The 8,379-nt window shown below is 46.7% G+C and overlaps 1 long non-coding RNA gene across 1 annotated transcript; it reads left to right on the top strand.

Annotated features, from left to right (window-relative positions):
- The first annotated feature begins 981 nt into the window (after positions 1–981).
- LOC142739011 (uncharacterized) lies at positions 982–7,974 on the top strand. Its single transcript, XR_012880604.1, has 3 exons — positions 982–1,022; positions 7,125–7,163; positions 7,674–7,974. It is a non-coding gene; the product is annotated as an uncharacterized LOC142739011 (long non-coding RNA).
- The last annotated feature ends 405 nt before the right edge of the window (positions 7,975–8,379 follow it).

The following is an 8,379-nucleotide window of genomic DNA, read 5'->3' as shown; positions in this document are numbered from 1 at the left end:
ACATAAATTGACCTGCGTATTTTAAAATCTGCAGCAAGTTACTTTATCTTGCGTTGCCGCTTGCGAATTGTATCTGACTAGTTTTATTAAAAAAAACACACCAAAATCCGCAGCATAAAAACGCACCTATTTCTGCATCAAAATGTAAAAACCGCATCTAAAAATGCATAAAAAAACACACTATTAGGTGCTGATTTTACCTGCGGAACTACCTGCGTTTACCTTCGGTTTTAATGAAGATTTTCTGCACCAAATTCTGCAATGTGTGCATTTAGCCTTAAAGGGGTTGTCCACGTGCAGACAATTGATGACCTATCTACAGGATAGGCCACCAGTATATGATCTGTGGGGGTCCGCACCAATCAGCTCACTGGCCGGCTCCGGACACCTCTTGTCAATGCCGGAAGTAGATGACTCTGGTCACGGAATAGCGGCCGAGCTGCAGTTCTGCATCACGGCCGCTATGCAGTAGTCGGAGCCATCTGCATCCAGCTTCAACTACTGCATACCCTTCATAGCAACCGGCGCATGGAGGCAGCCGGAGCAGCTGATCGGTCCGGGTGTCGGACTCACACCGATCATATACTGATGACCTATCCTGTGGATAGGTCATTAGGGTTTGTATGTATAAAAGATGAATCTTGGACTTTTTTTTTTTCTCTTGCCAACTCACTAACTATGCATCTGTCAATCTATCATTTACTTACACATACTGTACATAAAGGAGTCAAAATAAAAATTTTGTATAGTTAGGGTTTTGCTTCTGCATTGGTCTATACCCATTTCTAAGCTGCTTCTGTATACTGAATAGTTTAGCAACAACCCATGAACAATTTATAAATAAAAATACATATGTGACTAAAATCACTAATATAAATGGAATAAGATATGACCGTTTTGGTGAATTATAGACTGGACATCTGGATTAACATTACCACACGTTCCAATTCTCAGTCTAAATGTAAATCCATTTTCTCTTCCAGCATTTCCAAAGATATTCTGATTTAATCTGGCAATTTTGTGTAAGTAATCGAACATGGACAATTGATAATACAGTAGATGCTGCAAAATGCTAAATGTATTACCCAACAGTATATGGGATTTAAAAAAATATATAATTATGTTAGCATTAATTTACTGTTTAGATAATTTATATAAAAATCTGAATACTATGGTTAAAAAAATATTTCTTAAAGTACCGTATTACAGAATTCAGAGTTAATGGGGATCCCCTGACCTGGACACTAATTTAGTATTCAGAGTGGAGAGCCGCTACAAAAAGAGGTTGTCACTCTGGAGGACATGTCTGTGCATTACCCAATGTTTAATTATCCCTGCGGTGGCGCTGAAAAGTTAAACACTTGCTGCCAATCCCCCCCACAGATTTCCGCTAATCACAGAAGGTATCAGGAGCGGGATCCTTCGAACAAAAAAGTTGTTCAAAAAGGGGCAACCTATATAATACTTTATACTACATGTCACATCATTTCACATATGGGCTCAGCTTGATGAGAAGTTTGGCTATAACTAAGGACCCCATTTGTATACATTGGCACAAATAGATGGTCCCTTTGACACAAATAGATGTCAAGTACAGATCACCCACTAGTGGTGGTAACAGGTAGTGTAATGAAGGGGGTAGGGAAACGGACAAGTGAGCCCTAATCTACCTAATCTAATCTACCCGCCACTCTGTCCCTGCCTACTTGCAACGACCCGCCCTAGGCGAAGGGGTACAACTGGGCGGCGGTCCCTACGCTCAGTAAGTGCAAGAGACAAACAGACAAGGGAACACAAAGCAAAGGGAAATGGGGCAGTTGCCCACGGCAACACCGTGAGCAACAAGAGTGGTGAACGAGCCGAGTCAAACCAGGAGTGCACGAGGTACCAAACGCAGAGCAGGAGAGTAGTCAGAAAGCCAGGGTCAGTATGGAGCAGGATCAAATAGTCAGAAGCTGTAGCTGTGCCAGGAAACCACACGGGAAGAATCACAAGCAAAGGAGGAACAGGAAAGGCAGGTATAAATAGACAGAGGGCGGGAGCTAGCTCCGTCTGGCCAGGCTGCGATAGGCTCTCCCACTCCTAAGCCTTCCATCCTGAGTGGTGGAAGCTGGAGTCAGTCTCAGAGACATAGACTCAGGTGCAGACTGATTAACTATGGGCGTATACACAGAAGTTGTGCCTGGCAGATCCTTTACAGTACCCCCCCTTTTATGAGGGGCCACCGGACCCTTTCTAAGTGGACCTGGTTTATTGGGGAAACGAAGGTGGAACTTCCTGACCAATACCCCAGCGTGAACATCCCGGGCGGGTACCCAAGTCCTCTCCTCAGGCCCGTATCCTCTCCAATGGACCAGGTACTGGAGGGAGCCTTGGACCATCTTGCTGTCCACAATCTTGGCCACCTCGAATTCCACCCCCTCAGGGGTGAGAACGGGAACAGGAGGTTTCCTCGAGGGAGCCAAGGACAGGGAGCAGCGTTTAAGGAGGGAGGCAGGAAACGCGTCGTGTATTCGAAAAGATGGGGGCAACTCCAGTCGGAAGGAGACAGGATTGAGGACTTCAATGACCTTATACGGCCCAATAAACCGGGGAGGAAACTTCTTGGACGGGACCTTAAGGCGCAAGTTCCTAGATGATAACCACACCAGATCCCCGACCATAAACAAGGGGTTAGCAGAACGTCTTCTATCAGCCTGAGTTTTTTGTACGCTCTGGGACGCCTCTAGGTTCTTCTGAACCTGGGCCCAGACTGTGCACAGTTCCCGATGAACGACCTCTACCTCGGGATTGATGGAACTACCAGGTGAGACGGAGGAGAACCGTGGATTAAACCCAAAATTACAGAAAAAGGGGGAGACCCCTGACGAGTTACTGACCCGGTTATTAAGGGAAAATTCGGCGAGGGGAATGAATGAGACCCAATCATATTGACAGTCAGAGATAAAACACCTTAAATATTGTTCTAGAGATTGATTAGTCCTCTCAGTTTAACCATTAGTTTCAGGATGGAAGGCAGAGGAGAAGGACAGATCAATCTCCAACTTTTTACAGAAGGCTCTCCAAAACAATGAAACAAATTTTACCCCTCTGTCCGAAACAATATTGACAGGGACCCCATGGAGACACAGGATGTGTTTGACAAACAAGGTAGCTAACGTCTTGGCATTAGGTAGTTTCTTGAGGGGCACAAAGTGGCACATCTTACTGAAGCGGTCTACTACCACCCACACCACCGACTTGCCTTGAGATGTAGGCAAATCGGTGATAAAATCCATGGAGATATGGGTCCAAGGTCTCTGGGGAATGGGCAAAGAACGTAGTAAGCCCGCTGGTCGGGACCTGGGAGTCTTGGACCTAGCACAAACCTCACAAGCAGCGACGTAGGCCTTAACGTCTTTAGGCAACCCAGGCCACCAATAGTTTCTGGCAAAGAGGTGTTTGGTACCCAGGACGCCTGGATGACCAGATAGTGCGGAGTCATGATTTTCCCTAAGTACCCTTAGGAAGTATTGCAGGGGAACAAACAGCTTGTCCTCAGGAAGGTTCCCGGGAGCTGAACCTTGATCAGCCGCAATTTCAGAGACTAAATCAGAATCAATAGAAGAAATGATTATACCAGGAGGCAAAATACAAGCAGGATCTTCCTCCGAAGGAGGGCTGGCCATGAAGCTACGCGACAGTGCATCGGCCTTAATATTTTTAGACCCAGCCCTATAGGTAACCAAAAAGTTGAATCTGGTAAAAAATAGCGCCCATCGAGCTTGTCTCGGGTTTAGCCTCCGGGCAGATTCTAGGAAAACCAGATTCTTGTGGTCGGTAAGGACCGTTACCTGGTGCCTAGCCCCCTCCAGGAAGTGGCGCCACTCTTCAAATGCCCATTTAATGGCTAAGAGTTCGCGGTTGCCAATATCATAGTTACTCGCAGTGGGCGAAAACTTCCTGGAGAAGTAGGCACAGGGACGGAGATGGGTGAGGGACCTGGTACCCTGGGACAAGACAGCCCCCACTCCCACCTCGGATGCGTCAACTTCCACGATAAATGGCTCCATTTGGTTGGGCTGAACCAGCACCGGGCCGAGATAAAGCACTTCTTAAGGACCTCAAAAGCCTGAACAGCCTCAGGGGGCCAGTGGAGAAGATCAGCACCTTTGCGAGTGAGGTCCGTAAGAGGCTTAGCGATGACCGAGAAGTTAGCAATAAATCTCCTGTAAAAATTAGCAAACCCCAAGAAACACTGTAACGCCTTCAGGGAGGCAGGTTGGACCCATTCCGCCACAGCCTGGACCTTGGCGGGGTCCATGCGGAATTCATGAGGAGTGAGGATTTGACCCAAAAATGGTATCTCCTGTACCCCAAACACACATTTTTCGGTTTTCGCAAACAGTTTGTTTTCCCGAAGGACCTGGAGCACCTTCCTGACATGCTCAATGTGGGAGGACCAGTCCTTGGAAAACACCAGTATGTCATCAAGGTACACTACAAGAAATACCCCCAGGTAATCTCTTAAAATCTCATTTATGAAATTCTGGAAGACCGCAGGAGCATTACATAACCCAAAGGGCATGACGAGGTATTCGAAATGACCTTCGGGCGTGTTAAACGCAGTCTTCCACTCATCCCCCTCTTTGATGCGGATAAGGTTATACGCCCCCCGTAGATCAAACTTAGAGAACCATTGGGCCACCTGAACCTGATTAAAGAGATCAGGAATCAAAGGAAGGGGATACTGGTTCCTTACAGTGACCTTATTCAAGTTACGGTAGTCAATGCATGGCCTAAGACCACCATCCTTCTTCCCTACGAAGAAGAAGCCAGCACCTACCGGAGAAGTAGAGGGGCGAATGTAACCCTTGGCCAGGCATCCCTGGATATACTCTCTCATGGCTTCACGTTCGGGACAAGAAAGATTAAATATCCTACCCTTAGGGAGCTTAGCTCCTGGTACCAATTCGATAGCGCAATCGTATTCTCTATGAGGAGGTAACACTTCGGAGGCCTCCTTAGAGAAAACATCAGCGAAGTCCTGAACAAACTCAGGTAGCGTGTTCACCTCCTCAGGGGGAGAAATAGAATTAACAGAAAAACATGACGTCAAGCATTCATTACCCCATTTGGTAAGCTCCCCAGTATTCCAGTCAAACGTGGGATTATGCAACTGCAACCAGGGAAGGCCTAAAACCAATTCGGACGATAATCCCTGCACCAACAGTACAGAGCACTGCTCCAAATGCATGGAGCCAACAAGGAGTTCAAAAACAGGGGTATGCTGAGTAAAATAACCATTAGCAAGAGGAGTGGAGTCGATACCCGCTACCGGGACAGGTTTAGGCAAATCAATTAAAGGCATAGCTAGAGACATGGCAAATTCCACAGACATGATATTAGCAGACGACCCTGAATCCACGAAGGCACTGCCGGTAGCAGACCTACCCCCAAAAGAGACCTGAAAGGGAAGCAAGATTTTATTACGTTTCATATTTACGGGAAATACCTGTGAGCCCAAGTGACCTCCCCGATGATCACTTAGGCGCGGAAGTTTTCCGGCTGCTTATTCTTATGCCTAGGGCAGGTGTTCACTTGATGCTTGTCATCCCCACAATAGAAGCAGAGACCATTCTTCCTGCGGAACTCTCTACGTTGTCGGGGGGACACGGAGGCCCCGAGTTGCATAGGTACCTCCGAGTCTTCCGTGGAAGAGCGAAGCAACGGGACCTCGGGAGGCATCATGGGGGAGTCAGAGGGGAAAACACAAAAACGTTCAAGTTGTCGTTCCCTGAGACGTCGGTCAAGTCGTACCACTAAAGCCATAACCTGGTCAAGGGAGTCAGAAGAGGGATAACTAACTAGCAGGTCTTTCAGGGCGTTCGACAGACCCAACCTAAACTGGCACCTTAAGGCAGGGTCATTCCACCGAGAAGCTACGCACCACTTCCTAAAGTCAGAACAATACTACTCAACAGGTCTCTTACCCTGACGTAAGGTCACCAGCTGACTCTCAGCAAAGGCAGTCCTGTCAGTCTTGTCATAAATGAGTCCGAGAGCAGAAAATAAACAATCAACGGAGGAAAGTTCAGGGGCGTCAGGAGCCAAGGAGAAGGCCCACTCTTGGGGCCCTTCCTTGAGCCGGGACATAATAATACCCACCCGCTGGCTCTCAGAACCTGAGGAGTGAGGCTTTAAACGAAAGTAGAGACTACAACTCTCCCGAAAGGAGGGAAAAGTCCTCCGGTCCCCTGAGAACCGGTCAGGCAACTTGAGGTGGGGTTCAAGAGGTGAGGTGAGGGGCACTACCATGGTAGCGTCAGGCTGGTTGACACTCTGCGCCAGGGCCTGGACCTGTAGGGAGAGACCCTGCATTTGCTGGGCCAGGGTCTCAAGGGGGTCCATAGTAGTGTCAGGGACCAGGGTAGACTAGGTATATGGGCTTGTGATTATGTAATGATGGGGGTAGGGAAACGGACAAGTGAGCCCTAATCTACCCGCCACTCTGTCCCTGCCTACTTACAACGACTCGCCCTAGGCGACGGGGTACAACTGGGCGGCGGTCCCTACGCTCAGTAAGTGCAAGAGACAAACAGACAAGGGAACACAAAGCAAAGGGAAATGGGGCAGTTGCCCACGGCAACACCGTGAGCAACAAGAGTGGTGAACGAGCCGAGTCAAATCAGGAGTGCATGAGGTACCAAACGCAGAGCAGGAGAGTAGTCAGAAAGCCAGGGTCAGTATGGAGCGGGATCAAATAGTCAGAAGCTGTAGCTGGGCCAGGAAACCACACGGGAAGAATCACAAGCAAAGGAGGAACAGGAAAGGCAGGTATAAATAGACAGAGGGCGGGAGCTAGCTCCGTCTGGCCAGGTTGCGATAGGCTCTCCCACTCCTAAGCCTGCCATCCTGAGTGGTGGAAGCTGGAGTCAGTCTCAGAGACATAGACTCAGGTGCAGATTGATTAACTATGGGCGTATACACAGAAGTTGTGCCTGGCAGATCCTTTACAGGTAGCCAATATTTTCTATAAATTAAGGGTGATCTGTACTACCGAAACAGCACTGTAGTAATCATATTATAAAATTACTGTAGCTGTTTTCAGTTATAATCTATAAATCCTTTTTGTTTTCTTCCAGAAATCTCAGAAACTTTCCAGTTTGATTTTGAAATTGTGTGTAAGTAATTTACAGCAGTAATTATAGCAATTATATTTAATGGAAACTGTGAAGTGCTTTACTTCTACTGTAGTGAAGCATCAGGGATATTGAGCACTTGCTGTCAGGTTGCCCCGCTGATTGGAGCAGATTGTAAAGGTCTTATCAGCTGGACACCCTGTGATCTGCTCATACTGTAGTCAGTGAACCCTTCCAATAAAAAAAAAGATTGCCCAATGCAACCAAATCATTTAACAATAGCTTGTGCATGTATGTATTGCCCTAGTGTAGTCTAGTGAAAAAAGGAGTAAATAGGGACCGAAAGTGATAAAAGAGAAGGGTTTAAGAGAAGGCTAAAGGAAGGTGGGTGGAAAATTGAGGGGTTGTGTCTACATATCCCCTATAAGCAAAACAAAACTTTAATTATAAGGATAACATTATTTGTAATGCGTGATGAACTAAATGCACATGAATTTTTCCTTGTCTGTCTTGCAATCTTGAAGTTGGAATTTTCAGCATTTTTTCTTTTAGAATGGGAAGCGAAAATTGAATATGAATACCATAGCACCTAGTATACCTGTGACAACTATCCAGACTCCCAAAGAAACAGCTAATATGCCATTGACAACTAACCAAGCTCTCAAAGAAAAAACTGGTATAATAGTGTTAACAATGACAACTGTGGAGAATCCCCAAGAAACTCCTATAATACCAACGACAACTGTAGAAACTCCACAAGAAACCCCTATGATACCAATGACAACTGTAGAGACTCCCCAAGAAACCCCTATGATACCAATGACAACTATAGAGGCTCCCCAAGAAACACCTATGATACCATTGACAACTGGAGAGGCTCCCCAAGAAACATCTATGATACCAATGACAACTGGAGAGGCTCCCCAAGAAACATCTATGATACCAATGACAACTGTAGGGGCTCCCCAAGAAACACCTATGATATTAATGACAACTGAAGGTGTTTCCCAAGATACATCTATGATACCAATGACAACAGTAGGGGCTCCCCAAGAAACCCTTATAATACCAATGACAACTGTAGGGACTCCCCAAGAAACCCCTATGATACCAATGACAACTGTAGGGGCTCCCCAAGAAACACTTGTGATACCAATGACAACTGAAGGGGCTCCCCAAGAAACACCTATGATACCAGTGACAACTGTAGGGGCTCCCCAAGAAACACTTGTGATACCAATGACAACTGAAGGGGCTC

The sequence above is a fragment of the Rhinoderma darwinii genome, chromosome 1 (genome assembly GCF_050947455.1).
Source record: "Rhinoderma darwinii isolate aRhiDar2 chromosome 1, aRhiDar2.hap1, whole genome shotgun sequence".
In the NCBI taxonomy this organism is placed as follows: Eukaryota; Metazoa; Chordata; class Amphibia; order Anura; family Rhinodermatidae; genus Rhinoderma; species Rhinoderma darwinii.
This window is presented reverse-complemented; position numbering and strand designations above follow the sequence as displayed.